We start from the raw sequence: 23422 nt of genomic DNA, 5'->3' as shown, positions 1-23422 counted from the left end.
CTATTCAGTCTCCTCCTCTCCCTTATTCTGATTTTTCTGTTTGTGACACATATGATGAAGAGTGTCACATGGGCAGCCCATGAATGCTGTAGTGTCCAAGAGTGATTTCACAGTGACATCTACAACCACTCTACAGGAGGCTCTCTGCCTGGCCTCTGCTCCTTGGCTAACCCACTCTCCATACTTGGTTTCTTAATTCAGTTTTGCCCATGATAAAGAAGTTGCAGGGGAGACAGATATAAGTGGTTCAGCAGAGCTAAGCTTGCTGTACTTAAGAAATTGAAGGGTTGTGGAATGGGAGGGAAATGTGGGGCAGGCTGTAGTAATACTAAAAAATAAGATTGATATCTTTGTTCTTTTTAATTCAAAAGGAAGAAAAGAAGGAAAAATCAGGACACTTCTGCTTCCTTAGAGCCAGGTTTCTTGGTCCCATTGCCTTCCATTCCCCAGAGTCCAAATTTGCCTCCATATCCTTGTTCTGAAGACACAGGCATGGACCAAAGCCAAGCCCAGCAGACTGGTCCAGCTGTCCAGGGTATGGGTGCAGCCACAGGAGAGGAGGCTCAAGGTAACCCAGTGCTCCAGAACCACATGGAAGGAAAGGATCTCCACACCCTCTGGGGATAGAGACCTCTCCCAGGAAGTATCTAGCCTGCCAATATCTACCTGCAAAGCCCAGGCTAAGGCTGAAGATGCTGCCTACGGAGCCCAGCTGCCTGAGTCCAAAGGAGACTCTAAGCCTCAGAAAGAAGCACAGAGGGCCAGGCAGCACATGGAGGTCCCAACCTCTGGGGTCAATATCAGGGAGTGGTATTGAGGGCCACATGACTGGCTCTAGCACCTTTGGTGTGCTCTGTGGGTGAGACATTGATTTTTCCATCTGGGAGGGCAACTGAGACTTGCTACCTGCAGGTAGCAGAAAGGGACTGTTGACCCCACTCTGAGTTGAAGGCTGATGCTGATCTTAAGCCCTTTGGGGCAGAGCAGCCCTTTCATTTGTCTCTGTGGTTCAGGGAGTCTGAGGTCTTTATTTCCTTCAGGGACTTGATGTTATAGGTGAGCCATATAATCCATTTAACAGGGCTGGGATAGAAATGAAAGACAAGGTTCAGTCAGCAAATAAGCTGCTGGCAAGTCTCCTTGCCTCCAAGGAATGCTACCAAGTACAAGTTTTCTGCTGTGGGAACAGAGGCTAGAAGAAGTGAAGGGTGAGCTGTGGGTCCCTAGGAACATGTTCAGAGAGAAGGATGGGCATGCCAAGACCCTGGAGTGACTTGTGCTGGCCTGTTCTCAGCAAAAGGAACTAATGTCCCTAGGAGGGAATGAGGGAGGAAAGGCCAGGCAAGGTTGGAGAGGGTCCTCAGAGGCCATCGGATTGGCCTGGAAGGACTGGACAGTCCACCCAGGCTGCTATGAGATGCCTGGCTGAGGGGCAGCCTTTTGGGTTGGGGCTTGGTTACTTATTTCAGAGCAAGGACAGGTTGGCTGCTTCTGGAAAAAAAATACATAAAATCAGCTCAGAACCCAAAGACCTGATGAAGCCAAAAGGGAGTGACAAAAAGTATGCAGCTGCTGTGACAAAGGAAAAGGCACACACATGAAAAAAAAAAACAGAAGGCCAGCATGTAGACTTTTCCCGTGAGGTACCAGGCAGACCTGCCCAGGCCCAAGGTACAGTGATGCCAGCTGCACCTGTTGAGAGCCACTGTGACGTGTTCAGCAGAGGAGGTTTCTCAGGGAGGCAGGCTGGCCAGACCAGGGTCCCACATGCTCTTCTCTTCTTCTTGGCCACTCATGGTGGGCACTAGCCAGATGTGAAAATGACCAGTAGAGAATGGAAGAGGTGGGCATGCCAGGAGTGGTCAGCTGCCATAGTACTCCCTTCCCTCTTCCAGCTGGCTGAACCTGAAGGATGGTGTCATTATGCACTTCCATGCCATCATCTCCAAGCATGTCACCTTTGACCCCAAGATTCACACTGTGTTCATCAGGGAAGGGGAAGAGCTCATAAAGCCTGGATGGAGTGAAGCTTGTGAGATGTACTATATTGAGTGATTCCTGGGGTTCTGGTCCCCCCAAGCATGTGTTAGGGGTGATCAGTGAGTCCCCATGATGACCCTGCTTCCTGTATTAGCATGTATTTGATATTCCCAGCATTCATTTCTTAGTCTCATTTTTCCATGGCTCTTTTTTTCTGTCCTAACTGGAAATGTAGCCCTATTCTAAACATGCCATCTTTGTCAGTGTCCATTATAGCTTTGGCTCTGTGTCTTGATGTGTTTGAGACATAAATCTTCTGAGATAAGACTTCTTAATAACTGGTCATGTATGTTGATTTGCAGGGACTTATATAAGAATGGGTCTCTCGTCAAGGACAGTGTTGTCATTCCCAGGCAGAGCCTGGGTAGAGTCATCCCTTAAAAGTATGTTCTTCAGCATGGCCATGGCTCCAACTGCACTGTGGTGTATGAGTACATCAAGCATCCACACAAGGCAGGTGAGCATATGAACTGCTGCCCATGTGTCAAGTCCTCCCTTCTGCACTCTGGTGGTAAAGGGCCTCTCTTGTGGCACCTGTGTCCTGGCCTGGGTGCTGCTGTACAGAGCAGACTGCCTGGTCTGCATGGGTCCTCTGCTGTGTGCTACCCTTGCTGTGGTTTAACTTATGTGAGAGAGGAAATGGAAAGAAGAGTGGATGAAGCCAGAGGAAGGGCAGGGCCTGTGTGCAGATTGGAACTGGGTATTGGGCAGACTCTGGGACAAAGCAGGGAACAGGGAGCTGCTGGATGGCCTTCCTGGAGGCTTCCAGGTGGTGACCAGAAGCAGGACAGGTTATCAGGAGACTCCCTGTTGGCCTCTGCTGTTTGTCCTTTTCATTTTTTTGCTGGTGGCTTCCACATTTGACCTGCTGAGTCCTTGGAAAGAACCCTCTGCACCACTTCAGGTCCTCTGGCAGTTCTTTCTCTGTCACCTAGGACAGCTGAAGAACCCACAGGGATACTGTCCCTGCTGTCCCACCTGTGCCAGTAGCTCTAAAAGGACATTGTCCATTTTGTGTCAGCCATGGCCTTTTATGTGGTAGAGGAGACCTCTTCTGAGCTGCTGTGCTCAGAGAATTAGGGTCTCTTCTGCTTCTGTTTGGTTTGAGCTTGGGTAATAGCAGGAAGCCTTTCCTGAGCTCTTGTGGGTTTCCCAAGTTTTAAAGAAACAGGCATTTGCTTCACCCTCTGTGAAAAAGGAACAATGGTAAAGAAATCTACAATTATGTGTTTGGGGGTATAAGAGAAGGAAGAAGTATAAATTTCTGTGCCTGTGGGACAAACACCATGTGTTTGTTATTTTAAAAAGTGGCTTTGTAGCTGGGCACAGTGATACACACTTATAATCCCAGTGACTCAGGAGTTTGAGGCAGGAGGGTCACAAATTCAAGGACAATCTCAGCAACTTATGGAGGCCATGTCTCAAAAAAATAAAAAAAGTTAGGGATGTAGCTTAGTGGTAGAGTGTCCCTGGGTTCAATCTCAGTTCAAAAAAAGAAAAAAAACAGTTTGCTTTGTGTTTATGTCTACCATCACCATTCACAGACTGTCTGGTTCAGATCCTAGGCCTTATGTGAATTCCTTGTCTGGAAACCGAGGACCTGAATTCCTCAGCTGTGTGGTGAGGGTAGATATGACCCCAGTGGGAGTCTTTTAGGATTTGTGATGTCTTGGTACCCCTTTCCACCCTGTGTCTCCTGGTCTGGGACTTGTTATAGGCATGCAGCATGCTTATTCTGCTGCTGGATACAAGTAGCCATCCCATCCTTCTTGGGACATCAGACCACAGTGCAGATTGGAAGCAGCCATTCACAGCTCACATTAGGTCTTTGTTCCCTTCTAGATGGCAGGAGTATTTGGTCAACCTGTGCCAAAAGTGCATAGCTGTAAGGATCATCAACTGGCTGGGCAACCTCCTTGTCCTGCACTACTGTATGCAACTACCCTCTCTCAGAAAGGACTCTGTGAGCCAGTATGAGGATATCTGGGCTGCCCTCAAGGTAATTTCCTTCTCTCAGTTTCAGGAAAAAAAAAAAGCTAAATGATTAAGTTGTAAAGCTGCACTTACATAAGTGCATCTTATAATGATGATTATTTTTTAGCACTTTGCACTGAGCTACATCCCCAGTCCTTTTTAAATTTTTTTAATTTTTGACATGGGTCTTGCTAAGTTGCCTGGCATGATCTGAAGTAGTGATCTCCTGTATCTGGAGCAACTGGAATCATAGGCATGGTGACTGCATTGGGCAGCCTTTCTCATGTGACTGTATTAATGTATTTACTCATTTATGTAACAGACACTTAGCACCTCTGTGTGTCCCAGGACATAGCCCCAAGTATGGCAAACCTTAGTTCATGGCCTCTGACTTTGTCTTTCAGCTGGAGTGGGGAGTACATTTTTGGTAGGGCTCAGAGCAAGCTTCTTGTTTTGTTGGCCATAAGGCTCAGGTCAGAGAAGTGGCCAGAAGAAACAAAGGACTTCCACTCTCTCTGTTCTCAGATTGCAAGGGTGGAACACTGTTCTGTGAGTGGGAGTCTCAGGCCTCCCTCGAGTCTTGGGTAAGCAAGAGTACAGTCACAATGACTGTGGGCTTACTGGGACCTGCAGTGTATACAAGGTAGTAGATATCCAGTGGGGAGAGGGATTAAGAACTGGCAAAGTTACTATTCCTGAGACATGGATACACAGAGATTGCTGAAGGATGAAGCAGGAGATAGAAGCCAGTTGCTGTGGATGCCTCAGATTCTGGCTTCTGCCAGGGATACCATGGCCATGCCATCAAAGGGTGAAATGTTTCCATGAACTGAGTCTCACTAAAGCTACAACAAAGTCCTGGCTCCTCTCCATCATAACCCCTGACCTGAGAAGAGGCTGCTGCATGGCCAGGGAGGAAATATGGGGTGAAATGCATAGACGGCCCAGGTGGAAAGTTTCAGAGAAGGTGTTAAGTACAACTGTGAGGGTCTGGGGGTGTGGCTCAGCCTCAGAGAGCTCACCTAGCATGTGGAAGGCCCTGGGTTTGATCCTCAGCACCACATATGAATAAATATATAAAATAAAGGTATTGTGTCCAACTACAACTAAAATATAAAATATTTTTAAAAAAGAACAACTGTGAGGAATATTGTAATGGACCTTCAGAAAAAGTGGACAATGTTACAAACAGGTGGGAAATTTCAGATGATCAGTGGAAACTATGTGTATTAAGAAAATAGCTGTTGGGGCTGGGGATGTTACTCAAGCAGTAATGTGCTCACCTGGCATGTGTGGGGCACCACATAAAAATAAAATAAAAATGTTGTGTCCACCGAAAACTAAAAAATAAATATTAAAAAATTTTCTCTCTCTCTCTCTCTCGAAAAGAAAATAGGTGAGTGGGAATACAATACCTGGAGTGGAGATGGAGCGTCTTCTTGATGGCTTAGCAACTACCTGGAGGCAGCAGAATAAAGTGGCCAAGAACAAGAGGACTGGGCAGTAGAAATGTCATGCTCACATAGAAAAGGAGCAGAGGGGAAAAGAGCAGAACAGATCTTCTGAGGTCTGTGGGTGAAAACTAGGTGAGTAAAGAGGAGAAAGAGGCCAGAGGAAAGATGAAGGATTGTGTTTGATCTTCCCAGCCAGCACAGTCACAGCTGCTGAGCATCAAAGAAAGACAGTCTTGAAGGCAGCTAGAGAAAAGACTCAGTGAATCTAGAGGCCTGTGGAAGGGAGAATCAAGGAAGGAGAGGTGGCACTTATACAGGTTGCTCAGCCTTGCCATGGAGGCAGGCTCTGTCACATGCTGCAGTGTGGACCCATGCTGAAGACATTTAGCTAATGAACAAAGCATACTTCAAAAGGACAATTGCCATGTGATTCCACCCATGAGGTCCCTAGCATCCTCACATTCAGAGACAAAATATTGTGGCTTTCCAGGGACTAGGGAAGGGGAGTTAGTGTTTAATGAAAACAGAGTTTCAGTTTTGCAAGATGAAAAACAATCTGAATTTTGGTTGTGTGACAATGTGATACCATTGACACATTGTGTATTCTGGAAAATTGTTAAAATGGTAAATTGAGTTTACTACCATTAAAACAAACAAACAAAGAAAATCTTTTAAGCCAGGTGTGGTGCCACACTGCTGAAATCCCAGAGACTTGGGAGGTCAAATCAAGAGGTTCACAAGTTCAAGGGCAGCTTGAGCACCTTAAATGAAATCCTTTCAAAAAATAAGATTTAAGAAAGGGCCATGGATGTGATTCAGTGGTTGAGTGTACAGAGAGGTTCACTCCTCATGACCAAAAAATCATCATAATAATAATTCACTTTTAAAAATCACTGTCTATGTAATTCTGGCATGATTTCCTGACTTTAGCACTGTTGTACTTTGAGGACCAGGCCGTTCTGTGTGGTGGAGGCCATCTTGTACACCATAGGATGTCGAGCAGTGTGCCTGGCTCCCACCTGGAAGGTACTGCTGGTCTTTTTTTTTCCCTTCTCAAAGACAAATGTGTCTTCAGATATTGCCTGGCCCCCCTGGGTGGGAGGAGGGCTGGATCACCCCTGCCCCCACTGAGAACTGTGCTTCAGCAGGAGAAAGGGGGCTCAGAGATGCAAAACTTCAAGCTAAATAAACGATAAACTGGAATACTAAGCAATATGCAAAGGCCAGAACAGAGCAGGACTGGAGCTAGGGCTTAGTGACAGAGCACTTATCTAGCTTGGCCAAAGACCTGGGTTCCATCACCAGATCACAAAAAAGAAAAAAGTCAGAGCAGGAGTCACAGAAAAATAGAGAAAAAAGGTACAAAGTAGGACTAAACTACAGGGTGGAGAATCAAATCCAAGTCCAAACCAAGAGCCCAAGAGGAAGAGTGGGCAGATCCATATACCTGTGGAGTTCTGGGCCTCCTTTTCAGTGACTGATGGAACAAGTGGCAGGAGAATGAATGTGGTACAGGGGAGAAAGCTGCAGTGCCGCCAGACCCAGGTAGCACCCAGGGGCTTCAGTGCCCAGCAAAGCAGGACACATACCTTCTCAGGTGTGCCTGTGGGCACATACAGCAAGATGACTTCATTCTGAGCTGGACCACTCTCAGTACCCTGAAGGTGCTGCAGTCCAAGGGCACAGGTTCCTAACAACATCTGAGCAGAAGGTTCTCTGGAAAATTCTTTTTTTTTTTTTTTAAGAGAGAAAATTTTTAATGTTTATTTTTTAGTTTTCGGTAGCCAAAACATCTTTATTTTTATGTGCTACTGAGGATTGAACCCAGTGCCCTGTGCATGCCCGTGAGCACACTACCACTTGAGCTGCATCCCAAGCTCTCTGTAAAATTCTTAGCATGCCTGAATGTTCAGCAGCATGCTTCTAAATGACGTCATCTTGGAGTGAGGAAAGATTCTTCAGAGAAGAAGTGGAAAGCACAACTAGACAAGAAAAATTGTAGGGTGCTGGGCTTTTGCTCAGTGGCAGAGGCCTGCCTAGCATGGATGAGGCCCTGGGTTGCTTCCCCCATACCACACAAAAATATTTTTTAAATCCAAAGTAAGTATAAAACTTAAAATAAATCTGAATTAAACATGAAAACAGCACTGCAATCATTTCCGAGCACAGGTAACTGCCATGTATGGAGTGCCCTATCCTGCTGGGAGCCATTAGCCAAGTAGGTATGACAATTTCCTTGCCAGCGTACCCCATGTTGCAGTGACATTGAATGTACGTGACCTTGCTCAAGGACCAAGGCAGATTAGGGTGTTCCTGGTTTTAAGATAATCGTGTTTAGGGCGTTCCCAGTTTAGGTTCCAGGTTTAAGGTTTAAGATTATTCCTGCTGGGAATAGGGCGTATCCTGCTGCCTGAGTTCCCCTTGAGTTCTCACGGGATTCAGACAATATATTTTGGAGATAGAAGCCCAGTGGAGGTGGATTTGGGCAGAGAACGTGGATTTGGGAAGAGAACGTGGATTTCCCCAGAACGTGATTGTAGATGGCTGGTGTGAGTTCGGGAATAAAGAGTTGCTGTTTGAATCTACAAGCTGTGTGGTGGCTCGTGATTGTGTGCCCAGCCAGACTGTGGCATTTGTGCCCAGCCAGACTGTGGCACTATCCTCCCACCCCCATCCCTACCCGCTCACTAAAATCCCCTCATCCCTCCACCCCCATCCCCACCCCCCACCTACACCAACTCCCATCCCTACTCACCTACCCCCCACACCCCCTAGTGCACAGTGTGTGCAGGCCCTGGGATCCACCCCAGATTTGCATTTCCATTTCTGATCAGGCCTTTGTAGTTTGACCACAGAAATATTTCAGAGTTCTAGTGTGACATTCCTAAGAGTCAGGAAATGGGATTTTGCTGCCACTGGGGCCCTATACATGTGTCATCAAGCCCTCCATGTACAAGTACTCCAAGGAAGCTGTTGGTGACAGGAGCCTTATTAAATACGATGACATGGAGAAAACACAAAAACTGTGATTCATTTTGAATGAAGGCCTGTGACCCTGAAAAATTGGTTTCTGTATGAGTGTTTTATATAGACCTCATTAAATTGATATTTTTAGGAAGACAAAATGAAAGTAAAATGGCTGATTTTTCAAGGTTGCATGTTTTTGCAAGGTGCTCTTCTGGCTGCTTTTTTGCAGCGTGGGAAGACACTAACTTGATTTCATCTTTGCTCCTCTGGTGAGGGGCATAGAGGACATGCTTAGTGTGGGGCAGGGAGGAGGGGAGTCCGAACACTCAGGCACTCACACCCCTACCTGCTTCCATGTTTGCAGGAGATGGCTCTCTCCCATATTTCTGTGTTCTGTAGCAATGACCTCAAGGACAGTGTGGCCAAGAGTTTTGAGAAATGTATCATTGAAGCCATGAGCTGTGCCTCTCAGTGACCAAATTTTATTTAGAAATATGTTTGGGCTCTCAGCTTCTTGCTGATTTAACCAGCTCCAGGCCCTAAGTGCCTGCCTGTACAAGGCCTGTGCTGATCAGGATTGGGTGCTTGGTACCCTCTTCCTGGCTTGGGCCCCATGCTGTAATCTAGTGCTTTCTACCCACTACTTGAAATGCAACTTGGCTTCCTGCTACAGAGGTAGCCATGTACCCTATGAAAAACCGCAGCCACAATCATGAGCTTTGGTGCAGATGATCTGGCATACTGCGTCTCCAATGGCCATTGTGATTATTGCCACTCTCTGGCCTGTGACAGTGCAGTCTAGGAGGTATAGAGTGGTTTTGTTGTTGGGAGAGTTGAAGCAAGGCACCAAAGTTAGCAGGAAATAGTTTTATTTGGCTGCATCCAAGTACAGAGGGCACAGCTTTTGTTTTAATAAATCAATCCCCTGAACCCCGAGTTTAGGTAGCTTCAGAATTTTATACCCAGCATGTAAGGGGAAGGGCTCAGAAGTTCACAGTATACAGAAGTTCAGATAAAAGCAGCTTTTTCTTTCACTGTTCTGGGCAAGTTAACTCTTGAAGGACAGCACCTGAGTAGGAGAGAGCTTTTTCTCCTTTTTCTTTCCTCCCCCTGCCAGCTGTTACCATGGAGCCCAATTGGTAACTTTTCTTATCTTAGAAATGTAGACATCTCTGTGAAACTCCAGCTCAAGACCAGAGGCTTTGTTTACATATTTCTAGAAACTTCTACACTGCATAAATATTTCTGAAAAAATAGTATGGGGGTGTCCAGCTCCTGGAATGCTTATGTCTTCCAGGCTAGTAGCCAAGTAAAATAGGGCAAAATGAGAATGTACATTGAACCCTTTTGCAGAAACTTGTTTACTTATAGTCTTAAAATCATTTTTTTTCCTTTTTGATGAATATTTCTTGAGAAGCCCAGTTCAGATTTTCCAGTGAGAAAGGGGGTGCCTCTATGGTTTCTCAGGTGTCACTGATGGCTATGACCTTGGGCACCTTTTCCTACATTTATTGGCTCTTCCTATTTTCTATGTCTTTGTAGAAATATCTGTTTAAATATTTGGACCATTTTGTTCATTGGGCTGTATGCCTTTCCTTTGTTGTTGATTATGAGATTTCTTTGGATAATCAGGTAAAAATCTACTGTCAGATATGTGATCTCCCAGTATTTTCTCCCATTCTCTGGATTGTTTTCACTTTGTGGTTTCTTTAGAAGTACAGAGGTTGTTAATTTCTTTTTCCCCCTGTTTTTTTGTGGTGGTAGGATTGAAACCAGAGGTGATCTATCACTGAGCTACATCTCTAGCCCTTTTTGTTTCCTATTTTGAGGCATAGTCTCACAAATCTTCCAAGGTTGACATGAAACTTGCAATAATCCTGCCTCAGCTTCCTGAGCAGCTGAGATTACAGGTGTGCCCTACCACTCCTGGGAAGGTTTTTACTTTTGGTAAAATTCAATGTGTCTATTTTTTTTTTTTTTTTTTTTGCTAGTAATTTTGACATCAAAGAATCTTGTGCTGAATCCTAGGTCATGATGATTTACCTGTGTCTTTCTCTAAAATGTTTTTGTTTTGTTTTGTTTTGGGCAAAGGGTGTTAACCAAGGGCCCTACACTAATAAGTGCTTGCTCACAGGGCAACCTCCTCTGAAAGCTCTAGAGTGTTAGCTCTTAACAACAGTTCCTTTTTCTATGTGGTATGAGGTAAGGGTCCAAGAACATTCTCCCGCATATTGAGATCCAGCTGTTCCAAACCATTATAAGAAGGCACAGTATTTTACCCCTTTAGTAATGTTGGCACTCTTGTTAAAAAGTCTGTTAACTGTGGCTAAGAGGATTTTTCTATTGTGAGGTGTCACATCTATCCATGTCTCCACTGCCATTTCTTTGCAGTAGGTCATAAAATCAAGAAGCATGAGTTTTCCTGATGTTATCCTCTTTTGACATTGTTTACTATTCTAGATCTCTTGGGATACCATATAAATTTTAGAATCAGTTTGTCAATTTCTACAAGGAAAACAGCTAGGATTCTAACAGGGGTGAATTTGAATCTATAGGCCAGTTTGGGGAGTGTTGACCTCTTAACAATATCACATGTCATGGTGTCTGAACCTGGAATGTCTTCCCATTTATTTTGGTATTTAATTTCTTTCAATGAGGGTTTTCAGTTTTCAAATGGTGACCTTTGCATTTCTTTTGTGAAATTTACTCCTTTGCTATTGTAAACAATTATTTTTTCAGTTCTATTTTTGAATTCTTCATCACTTGCATACAGAAACAAGTCTGTACCTGTCTCTGTGTCCTGCAGATTTGCAGACTCTTTTCTTGGCTCTAGTAGGGTGTATGTGAGAGAGTGTGTCTTCTTTAAATTTTGATGTAGATGACTGTGTTATCTGCCTATGAAGATTCTACTTCCTTTCCAGCCCCAACACCTTTTTTCTTGTTTGTTTTGTTTTTTCCCTACCTAATTACCATGGATAGCAATTCTGGGACTATGAGTGTGGTGAAATAGGCCATCCTTGTCTTGTTCTTGGAGTTTTGTATGATATTTGTTCTGTGTCCATTAAAATTGTTGTGTTATTTTTTTTTGGGGGGGAGGGGTATGATGTATTAATATGTGTGTGTGTGTGTGTGTGTGTGTGTGTGTGTGTTTGTGTGTATGTATGTCTTACTGGAGATTGAATACAGGTGCACTTTGTTGCTGAGCCACATCCCAGCCATTTTTTTTTTTTCATTTTGAAACAGAGCTCATTAAATTGCTGAATCAGGCTTCCAACAGGAGATCCTCCTGCCACAGCCTCACAATTTGCTGGAATTATGGGCGAGTGCCACCACACTCAGATTATTAACTGATTTTTGATGTTAAAATGTCCTTTTATCCCTAGGATAAATCAGCTTCATATGGTCTGTAACTTTTTTAAATTCTTTTTTTAGTTGTAAGTGGACACAATACATTTATTTTATTTTACTTTTGTTTGTTTGTTTGCTTGTTTTTATTTTGTTTTGTTTTAATGTGGTGCTGGGCATCAAACCCAGTGCTTCATGCATGCTAGGCAAGCACCCTACCACTGAGCCACAACCCTGGTTCAGTCTATAACTTTAAATGTGTGGCTAGTTACTTTTTTTTGTCCTTTAATGTCAAAAAAGTATCACTTGTTAGTTAACCCTTTGTTTTTTACTGATTACTGAAAATGTTTTGCAAAATTGTGAAAGCAAAGAAGAAAAATGTTTCATTTCTTAGTGAAGCATCAGAAGGAGGATTGGATTATCTGTGGTTTTGAGAGCAGTCTTTAAGAGAATCACAGCCCAGGACATAAAGTACACAATGTGGTAAAGTTTTTCTCATCTTCTTTTTGGTATTTTTCATTACAAGCAAGACAAAGAGAAATGTGGAACTTGGTAGTGATCTTGGGGTTGTCATGGTGTGTTCCTTTGTGTGTGTGCACCTTCAATCACTGGCATCTCACCTAAGGTGCCAGGCCACATGGAAATGAAGATGATATAGGAAATATTAAGTATTTTATGCTTTCCCCTTTCTTTTCTTTTGAAGCACTGGGAATAAAACCCAGGCCTCCTCTAACTTTATCAGGAGGATATCCCTATCCTCTGTTTTTTTTTTTTTTTTTTGGCACTATAAAACTACTTTAAGTAGATTTCTAAAATGCTATTGGGGGTCACCATCCCTGTTTTTGACTGATTGCAGCTCATTCAGCCATAGATCAGGTAATTTCAGGCTGCTATTCGCCTGCGTCTCACAGAAAAATTACTCAGGCTCAGTACTAAACAACCTGCAGAAACTGCTTCTTGGAGCCTGCTCCTATCAAAACATACACCGAGCCCGGAGCAGCCAAATTCTGGCTCCCAGAACTGCTCTGGCCCAGGGCTAAAGAACCCTCAGAAACTGCTTCTCAGTCTGGGCCCTGCTGAATACTGTGGAGGTAAATACCAACCGAGCCTTCATAGGCAGTGGCAACAGGATTGAGATGGGGCTTGTGATGGCCAGTCAGGACTCAGCCGTTGCTTTGGTCACCCAGCAAAGGGAACAAAATGCTGCCATTTGCATAGGATACCAACATGGCAGAGATCTGATGTCATCAGAAAGTGGTGGAGGAGAGAACTTCATCAATACCAGCGGCGACAGAAACAGTTGGTCTCCTGGTAAACAAAGTGAGTCACAAACACCCAAGTCTCTCTCACTTTGTCATCAATCCAGAGGGGCAAAGCAGAGCCACCACCCGTGCCCAGAACAGGCCCAGCGGCCTGCCGGCGCAGTAGTCACGACACCCCAATTGGAATAGGGGCAGAGCAGAGCCACCACCCACCCCCGCAAGGTAGGCAGACCTGTGACCTACCGGCAAAACAGGCCCAGTGGTCCACAGGTATGGTAGGAGGGGCAGAGAAGAGCCACTTCCAGCGCCTGCAAGGTAGGCAGACCTGCGACCAACAGTTGGATCAGGCCCAGCAGCCTGCTGGTGTGGTACACACATCACCCCAATTGGAGTAGGGGCAGAGCAGAGCCTTCACCCACACCTGGAACAGGCCCAGTGGCCCACCGGGGCAGTAGTCACATCACCCCAATTGGAGTATGGGCAGAGCAGAGCCGCCGCCCGTGCCCGCAAGGTAGGCAGACCTGTGACCCACTGGCAGAACAGGCTCAACGGTCCGCGGGCATGGTAGACATGTCACACCAATTGGAGGAGGGGCAGAACAGAGCCGCCACCTGCACCTGCAAAGTAGGCAGACCTGTGACCAACTGGCAGAACAGGCCCAGCAGCCCCTCAGCGTGGTAGACAGATCACCCCATTTGGAGGAGGAGCACAGCCACCGCCGGCCCCTGCAAGGGAGACTTTTCAACTATACAAGAGCAATATAAATATATAGAGGGAAAATTTCAAAAACACAACAGTTTCACTAAGCAGAAAGAAATGTGAGCAGTATGAAAACACAAGGACAGAAAGGACCACAAGCAATGCAGGTCAACTCAACTTTAGGAGAGGTAATAGCTGCAGCAGATGGAATGTTAGATAGACAATTAAGGACACACATGCTTCAGATGATCTGATATCTCAAGGAAGACATTAGATAGCAAACTCAGACAATGAAAGATCAATTCAAAAATGAATTACATAAACAAACCCAGGAAGCAAAAGATCAACTATACAGGGAAATAGTGGTTATAAAAAACAAACAAACAGAAATCCTAGAAATGCAGGAAGCAATAAACCAACTTAAAAACTCAATTGAGAACACTACCAGCAGAGTAGAACACTTAGAAGATAGAACATCAGACAATGAAGACAAAGTATTTCAACTTGAAAAGAACATAGACAGCTCAGCAAAACTGTTAAGAAACCATGAGCAGAACATCCAAGAAATATGGTATAACATAAAGAGACCAAACTTAAGTCTTTGGGATACAGGAAGGTATAGAGGTCCAAACCAAATGAATGAGCAATCTATTTAATGAAATAATAGGAGAAAACTTCCCAGACTTAAAGAACGAGACAGAATCCCAAATCCTAGAAGCCTACAGGATGCCAAATGTGCAAAATCATAAGAGATCCACACCTAGACACATTATAATGAACATGCCCAACTTACAGAATAAGGAGAGAATTTTAAAAGCTGCAAGAGAAAGGAAGCAGATTACATTTAGGGGTAAACCAATCAGGATAACAGCTGATCTTTCAACACAGACTCTGAAAGCTACAAGATCCTGGAATAACATATTTCAAACACTGAAAGAAAATGGGTTCCAACCAAGAATTGTGTATCCAGCGAAATTAAGCTTCAGGATGAAGATGAAATTAAAACCTTCCACAATAAACAAAAGTTAAAAGAATTTGCAGCTAGAAAACCATCCCTTCAAAACATCCTCAGCAAAACATTACAGGAAGAGGAAATGGAAAATAACAATAAAAACCAACAGTGGGAGGTAGGACAGTAAATGGGGTGAAAATAATCAAAGAGGAAAACAAACCATGTTTAGTAATATAAATAAACAAATATGGCTGGAAGAACAACCCATATCTCAATAATAACCCTAAATGTTAATTGTTTAATCTCACCAATTAAGAGACACAGACTTATAGAATGCATTACAAAACAAGACCCAACAATATGCTGCCTACAGGAGATGCATTTTATATGAAAAGACATACATAGACTGAAGGTGAAAGGTTGAGAAAAATCATATCACTCATATGGGCTTCGGAAACAAGCAGGAGTGTCCATACTCATATCAAATAAAATAGATTTCAAGCCAAAGTTAATCAAAAGGGATAAAGCGGGACACTACATACTGCTCAAGGGAACCATGCACCAACAAGACATAACAATCATAAATATATATGCCCCTAACAATGGTGCAGCTATGTTCATCAAAAAAACTCTTCTCAAGTTCAAGAGTCCAATAGACCACCATACAATAATCATGGGAAACATCAACTCACCTCTCTCACCACTGGACAGATCTTCCAAACAAAAGTTGAATAAGGAAACTATAGAACTCAATAACACAATTCATAACCTAGACTTAATTGACATATATAGAATATACCACACAACATCAAGAAGTTACACTTTTTTCTCAGCAGCATATGGATACTTCTCAAAAATAGATCATATATTATGTCACAGGGCAACTCTTAGACAATATAAAGGAGTAGAGATAATACCATGCATCTTATCTGATCATAATGGAATGAAACTAAAAATCAATGATAAAAGAAGGAAAGAAAATCATTCATCACTTGGAGAATGAACAATAGGTTACTGAATGATCAATGGGTTATAGAAGACATCAAGGAGGAAATTTAAAAAATTCTTAGAGATAAATGAAAACAGACACAACATATCAGAATCTATGGGACACATTGAAAGCAGTTCTAAGAGGAAAATTCATTCCTTCAAGTTCATTCCTTAAAAAAAAAAATAAAATAAATGGTCTCATACTTCATCTCAAAATCCTAGAAAAAGAAGAGCAAAACAACAGCCAAAGAAGTAGAAGTCAAGAAATAATTAAAATCAGAACTGAAATTAATGAAATCAAAGCAAAAGAAACAATTGAAAAAATTTACAAAACTAAAAGTTGGTTCTTTGAAAAAATAAATAAAATTAACAGTCCCTTAGCCATGCTAATGGAGAGAAGAAGAGAGAGAACTCAAATTACTAGCATATGGGATGAAAAAGGCAATATCACAACAGACACTTCAGAAATACAGAAGATAATTAGAAATTATATTGAATACTTATACTCCAATAAAATAGAAGGTAGTGAAGGCATCGATAAATTTCTTAAGTCATATGATCTGCCCAGATTGAGTCAGGAGGATATAGACAACCTAAACAGACCAATATCAATTGAGGAAATAAAAGAAATCATCAAAAGACTACCAACTAAGAAAAGCCCAGGACCGGATGGGTATACAGCAGAGTTTTACAAAACCTTTAAAGAGGAATTAATACCAATACTTTTCAAGCTATTTCAGGAAATAGAAAAAGAGGGAGAACTTCCAAATTCATTCTACGAGGCCAACATCACCCTGATTCTGAAACCAAAGACACTTCAAAGAAAGAAAACTACAGACCAATATCTCTAATGAATCTAGATGCAAAAATCATCAATAAAATTCTGGCAAATTGGATACAAAAACATATCAAAAATTGTGCACCATGATCAAGTAGGATTCATCCCTGGGATGTAAGGCTGGTTCAATATACGAAAATCAATAAATGTTATTCACTACATCAATAGACTTAAAAATAAGAACCATATGATCATCTCGATACATGCAGCAAAAGCATTTGACAAAGCACAGCATCCATTTATGTTCAAAACTCTAGAAAAACTAGGGATAACAGGAACATACCTCAATATTGTAAAAACAATCTATGCTAAGCCTCAGGCCAGCATCATTCTGAGTGGAGAAAAATTGAAGGCATTCCCTCTAAAATCTGGAACAAGACAGAGATGACCTCTCGCACCACTTCTGTTCAACATAGTTCTCAAAACACTGGCCAGAGCAATTAGACAGACAAAAGAAATTAAAGGCATCAAAATAGGAAAAGAAGAACTTAAATTATCACGATTTGCAGATGACATGATTCTATTCCTAGCAGACCCAAAAGGGTCTACAAAGAAACTATTAGAGCTAATAAATGAATTCAGCAAAGTGGCAGCATATAAAATCAACACGCATAAATCAAAGGCATTCCTGTATATCAGCGACAAATCTTCTGAAATGGAAATGAGGACAACCACTCCATTCACAATATCTTCAAAAAAAATAAAATACTTGGGAATCAACCTAACAAAAGAGGTGAAAGACTTATACAATGAAAACTACAGAACCCTAAAGAGAGAAATAGAAGAAGATCTTAGAAGATGGAAAAATATACCCTGTTCATGGATAGGCAGAACTAACATCATCAAAATGGCAATATTACCAAAAGTTCTCTATAGGTTTAATGCAATGCCAATCAAAATCCCAAGGGCATTTCTTGTAGAAATAGAAAAGCAATCATGAAATTCATATGGAAAAATAAACGACCCAGAATAGCAAAAACAATGCTAAGCAGGAAGTGTGAATGAGGCGTTATAGAGATACCAGACTTCAAACTATACTACAGAGCAATAGTAACAAAAAGAGCAAGGTACTGGTACCAAAACAGGTGGGTGGACCAATGGTACAGAATATAGGACACAGAAACCAATCCACAAAACTACAACTATCTTATATTTGATAAAGGGGCTAAAAGCATGCAATGGAGGAAGGATAGCATCTTCAACAAATGGTGCTGGGAAAACTGGAAATCCAGATGCAACAAAATGAAACTGAATCCCTTTCTCTCACCATGCACAAAAGTTAATTCAAAATGGATCAAGTAGCTTGATATCAAATCAGAGACGCGCCATCTGAAAGAAGAAAAAGTTGGCTACGATTTACATACTGTGGGGTTGGTCTCCAATTTCCTCAATAGGACTCCCATAGCACAAAAGTTAATAAGTAGAATCAACAAATGGGAATTATTCAAACTAAAAAGTTTTTTCTCAGCAAAAGAAACAACAAGAGAGATAAATAGAGAGCCTACACCCTGGGAACAAATCTTACTCCTCACACTTCAGATAGAGCCCTAATATCCAGAGTATACAAAGAACTCAAAAAATTAGACAATAAGATAACAAACAACTCCATCAACAAATGGGCCAAGGACCTGAACAGACACTTCTCAGAGGAGGACATACAATCAATCAACAAGTACATGAAAAAATGCTCACCATCTCTAGCAGTCAGAGAAACGCAAATCAAAACCACCCTAAGATACCATCACACTCCAGTAAGATTTGAATCCATTATGAAGTCAAACAACAACAAGTGCTGGTGAGGATGTGGGGAAAAGTGTACACTTGTACATTGCTGGTGGGACTGCAAATTGATTCAGCCAATTTGGAAAGCAGTATGGAGATTTCTTGGAAAGCTGGGAATGGAACCTCCATTTGACCCAGCTATTACCCTTCTTGGTCTATTCCCTAAAGACCTAAAAAGAGCATGCTACAGGGACACTGCTACATGGATGTTCATAGCAGCACAATTCACAATAGCAAGACTCTGGAACCAACCTAGATGCCCTTCAATAGACGAATGGATCAAAAAAAAAAAGTGGCATTTATACACAATGGAGTATTACTCTGCATTAAAAAATGACAAAATCATAGAATTTACAGGGAAATGGATGGCATTAGAGCTGATTCTGCTAAGTGAAGCTAGCCAATCCCTAAAAAAACAAATGCCAAATGTCTTCTTTGATATAAGGAGAGTAACTAAGAACAGAGTAGGGTCGAAGAGCATGAGAAGAAGATTAACACTAAACAGGGATGAGAGGTGGGACGGAAAGTGAGAGAGAAGGGAAATTGCATGGAAATGAAAGGAGACCCTCAGGGTTATACAAAAGTACATACAAGAGGAAGTGAGGGGAAAGGGAAAAATAATACAAGGGGGAGAAATGAATGACAGTAGAGGGGGTAGAGAGAGAAGAGGGGAGGGGAGAGGATGGGAGGGGGGATAGTAGAGGATAGGAAAGGCAGCAGAACACACAGACACTAGTTTGGCAATGTGTAAATCAATGGATGTGTAACTGATGTGAATCTGCAATCTGTGTATGGGGTGAAAGTGGGCGTTCATAACCCACTTGATTCAAAGTGTGGAATATGATATGTCAAGAAATTTGTAATGTTTTGAACAACGCACAATAAAAAATTAAAAAAAAAAGAAGTAATCAAAAGGAGCTTATCAACTTCTCCTTAGGTGCTTTTAAGAGAAGGAATGCCTGCCGGGCCTGGTGGTACCCACTTGTAATCCCAGCGGCTCTGGAGGCTGAAGCAAGTGGATGGCACGTTGAAAGCCATCCTCAGCAACTTAGTGAGACCCTATATCCAAATAAAAAATAAAAAGGGCTGGGGATGTGGCTCAGTGGTTAAGTACTGCAGGGTTCAATCCCTGGTACTAAAATAAATAAATAGATCCATTGATAGACAGATAGAGGAATGCTGTAAGACTTAAAGGGCATTCATTTTATTTTTTAAAGAGAATTCTAGCCCCTTCTAGGTACACTGCACCAGGGGTTCTGAGTGCTTCTTTCATTTCCCGTTTTAATAAAATTCCTGCTCTTTTGTTAAAAAAAAAAAAAAAGAAATATGATATATCAAGAACTATATAATGTTTTGAACAACCAACAATAAAAATTAAAAAAAAATAAAGTAAAATGCTATTGGGTACTAAATTGTGTCATTTAAAAACAAATCCCGGGGGGGCTGGTGTTGTGGCTCAGCAGTAGAGCACATGCAAGGCGCTGGGTTCAAGTCTCAGTAACACATAAAAATAAATAAATTAAATAAGCATATTTACAACATCCAGGGCTGGGAATATAGCTCAGTTGTAGAGTACTTTCCTTACATGCACAAAGCCCTGGATTCCATCCCCAGCACCACAAACACACACACACACAAAAAAAAAAAAAATCAATAAAATATTTTAAATTCATTCTTTTTAATTCATTTTCTTTTAGTCTCATATTAGTGTTCTGGAGGGAGTCTCTTGTCATGAGTTTCAGATATTTGGCAGACTTGTGTCTGCTGTGATCCCAAACTCCTGGCCCAGGAACAGCAGAGAGGCCATGGCAAGCATGGATGAGATTCTTTAACACCTGCTAATGGGGCCAGATGTGAAGCAGCTCTTCAAGTTGTACAATTAGTGTAGGGCTAGTTGGTGTTGCTATCCTTTCTCAGGCATCAAAACAGGGCAAGTTGATTGACCTGATCTTCAGCCTTCATGTGCTCAGGTATGGGCAGAGGTACTCAGGCAGGTGCTAAGCATCACATGTAATAAAGAACATTTAACAGCAGAGCCACCATCTGCTGAATGCCTGCTCGACATATCTTCCTGGGGAGACCCACTTGAAACAGCCCCTCTGAAATTCTCCAAGTCCTTTGATTTCCAGATGAAGGACTGGAAGTGCCAGGGCAAGTTGCTTACCAAGGGTGTTGAGACTTACTATCGCAAAGATAACAAGTGTTTAGAACTCAAATCCAAACCCAGCTTACCCCGCTGTGAAGTCCATCTGTCACATTGTAAGACCAATACTGATAACTAACAAAACATGAAGTGAGTCTTCCGCCATCTCTTTCCCAAGTGTTATTCATTTCCCTGGAAATGGTCGTGCTGGTTTATGTATAAATTGCTAGATTCAGATTCAGTTCCTGTAGTGGGAAAGCACTGGTTGTGGCAATAAAAACCCAGGGCTGATGATTGTCTCAGCCAAACCAACTGCACCTTTCTACACCAGGAGAGAGGCAAGAGTAGCTTGTGGTCTGAAGGTGGCTGCTGTCTGCAGTGGCCATAGCAGCTTGCTGGGGAAGAGTATACTTTTAAAGTCCACACTACATATACTCAGCAGTATGCATTTAAGGCTACTCCTTATGTTTTCCTGGCTTCATGACTCCATTCCCTTTTTTTAACATCTATTTTTAAGTTGTATGTGGACACAATAACTTTATTGTATTTTTCTGAGGTGCTGAGTATTGAACCAATGCCTCACACATTCTAGGCAAGTACTCTACCAGGGAGCCATAACCCCTGACACCAATCTCCCCACCACCAGTCCCCCTCCCCTCACTCTGTTCTTTTTATCACTGAGTAAAACTTCTTTTATTCTCCCAGTAAAGATCATCTCAGCTGCCTCCATGTTTCTGTAATTATGAATGAAAATCTGTGTGTGTGTGTGTGTGTGTGTGTGTGTGTGTGTGATTCTGGTGACTGAATCAGGGTCTCAGGGTCTCATGCCTGCTAGCCTAGCACCCTACCACCAAGCTGCACCCTAGGCCCTGTTATCTTTGCTTTTAATAGTAAACTTGATATTCTCATTATAATATACGAGCCTCATATTACTGTGAGATAATTAGTCTGGCATTTAAACTAAGCACATTTTAAAATGTTGCCCTCAAAGTTGATTCAAAACCTCACATTCCAGGTTTTGACCCACAGACAATATAGGTAGAATGTGAAGCTGCAGCATAGATCTGTCTCCTTCCTGGGTGCTGTGCAGATGTTTGCTGCACTCTTGGAATGGTCTCTGATGTGTGAGCTTGTCCTGTTGCAGTTTATTTTGTACTACTGCAGGGATTCTCAAGACAGGTGAATTTCAAAAGAGATCATGTGTAGTCCAAGAAATATGGTCAGTGGAGCATGGGTTCAGGTCTTTAATCTTGAGCACTGTTGTTCTCTTGGCTGACTTTGGCAATTAGGAGTCTCCTCCTCCCAGTCAGGAGATGCACTATTGTAAAACTTTAACCTCACAGGTACAGTCACAGCTGAGTGAGATGTCAGATATCTGGAAACACCAGAGGTCTGATCCTGTATGGGCATGGGACTGGGTGTGAGATTCTTGCAGCAAGGAGTTAGAAGGCCCATGGGCACAGTGTTCTCCTCATCTGATCAGGGACGGGTGAGAAGCTGTCACCCAAGATCACAGAGGATGCCAAAAAGGTGATGGATGCTGTGCTCTGTCTTTAGGAAGGTTGCTATTGATGTCCTGGAGTCCATATTGGTTGGAAGGTTGGAGCTGATCCTGAAGCATGAAAGTTAGTTTCTGGACCTGAGGCAGTTAGGTGAGCTGAGGCCAGGCTGATAAGATGGCCATGTTCACGTATGTGCTGGCATTCCTCATCCAGGCCACTGAGTGGCGGTCTCCTGTCCTTTTGGTGGTGACTGTGGGGCACTCTCAGGGAGAGAAAGGGGTACCACAATATTTGTTTTCCTTTGGCTGACTTTGTCATCATTTTCCAGAGAGAAAAAGTTTTTCACTCCAAGAGAAAAAAATGTGACATGGAAGAGACACTGGACTGGAGGAGGGGTGAACTCATATTTCTTAAGAGAGAAGAGACAGGTGGATAGCCTCCTAAGGCTGTGTGGGAAGGTAAAGCACCTCATCCACGGCACTGCTCTAGCAGTCGTACTGGTCACCTTTGCGAGTTTTTGTGGGAATGGAAGTGGGCTGCAAATAGTGGGGCCTTATTTTGTAGAAAGAAGCTTGTAAGAAACATTATTAGCCAGGTTTTCAATGCTTTTCTTGAGGAAGCAGCTTCACCTAGTATGTTCTTGTTGGTGTGACTCCACACATGTCAATGTCCCTGATTTCCTAGTGTCAGGGTCCTTTGCTGGATTTCCATGGGGGGAGATGTAGATTTCACTCCAGTCTGTGCCCAGCACGCTAAGCTGCTTGATGCCCTGTCACTTCCAGTGGTGTCCCTAGTTACTGGCACATTCTTCAGGGTCAGCCTTCACCGTTGGATGAACACAGGATTCATAGGTGTGCCATGTGGTGGACCATGGCTATTCCATGGTCATGGCACACAGTTTCTTTAGCTGGTGGAATTGCATTTCTTGTCTTGTTATTTCCTTTTTCAACTGTCTGAGTGGATGTGTTTGAAGGGTCTCCCAGGACAGGGGGCTCATCTTCCCTGGAGGGGAAGTGGTCCTCAACCTCCCCTTACCTTGGGAGCATTGCTTTGGCCTCTGGTCTGGTAGGGCAAGTTCTGCATTCTGGCCTGTGCTTGACTCCTCGTTGACAGAGGATAGCATCTGCTACTTGCTGGGACAGGGGCACAGAATGCCAGATACAGAACTGTGCCCCTGCTGTAGTACCCACTTCAATGCACTGCCTGAGTGCTGCATTAGGATCAGATGCAGCTTCAATACTTCACAAGCTCCTCTGTATGGGGCTTATTGTCTTTCTGTGGATGCTCTTGAGAGCTGTCTGGCCCTGGTGTCCTGAAGTTGTCATAAAACTGTGCAGGGCTGTTGATCTCTTTTCTGCCTCCAGGACTGGGCACTGGCAGATCTTTCTCAGCTGAAGATCTAGTCTTAGAGCTCTTGGGTGTTCTTCTGAATTGGTTCATTGTGTTTCCCTCTTACAGGATTCACATCAGCAGA

The 23422-nt window shown here is 42.9% G+C and overlaps 1 pseudogene; it reads left to right on the top strand.

Annotated features, from left to right (window-relative positions):
• The first annotated feature begins 492 nt into the window (after window positions 1-492).
• The window catches only part of LOC124086180 (E3 ubiquitin-protein ligase RNF213-like), a 79921-nt pseudogene continuing 56991 nt past the window's right edge, over window positions 493-23422 (top strand).

Source organism: Marmota monax, unplaced genomic scaffold (genome assembly GCF_021218885.2).
Source record: "Marmota monax isolate L192 unplaced genomic scaffold, Marmota_monax_Labrador192_F-V1.1 WCK01_AAM20220418_F8-fsc00334, whole genome shotgun sequence".
In the NCBI taxonomy this organism is placed as follows: domain Eukaryota; kingdom Metazoa; phylum Chordata; class Mammalia; order Rodentia; family Sciuridae; genus Marmota; species Marmota monax.
The sequence above is the reverse complement of the archived record's forward strand: the minus strand, read 5'-3'. Positions and strand labels throughout refer to the sequence as shown.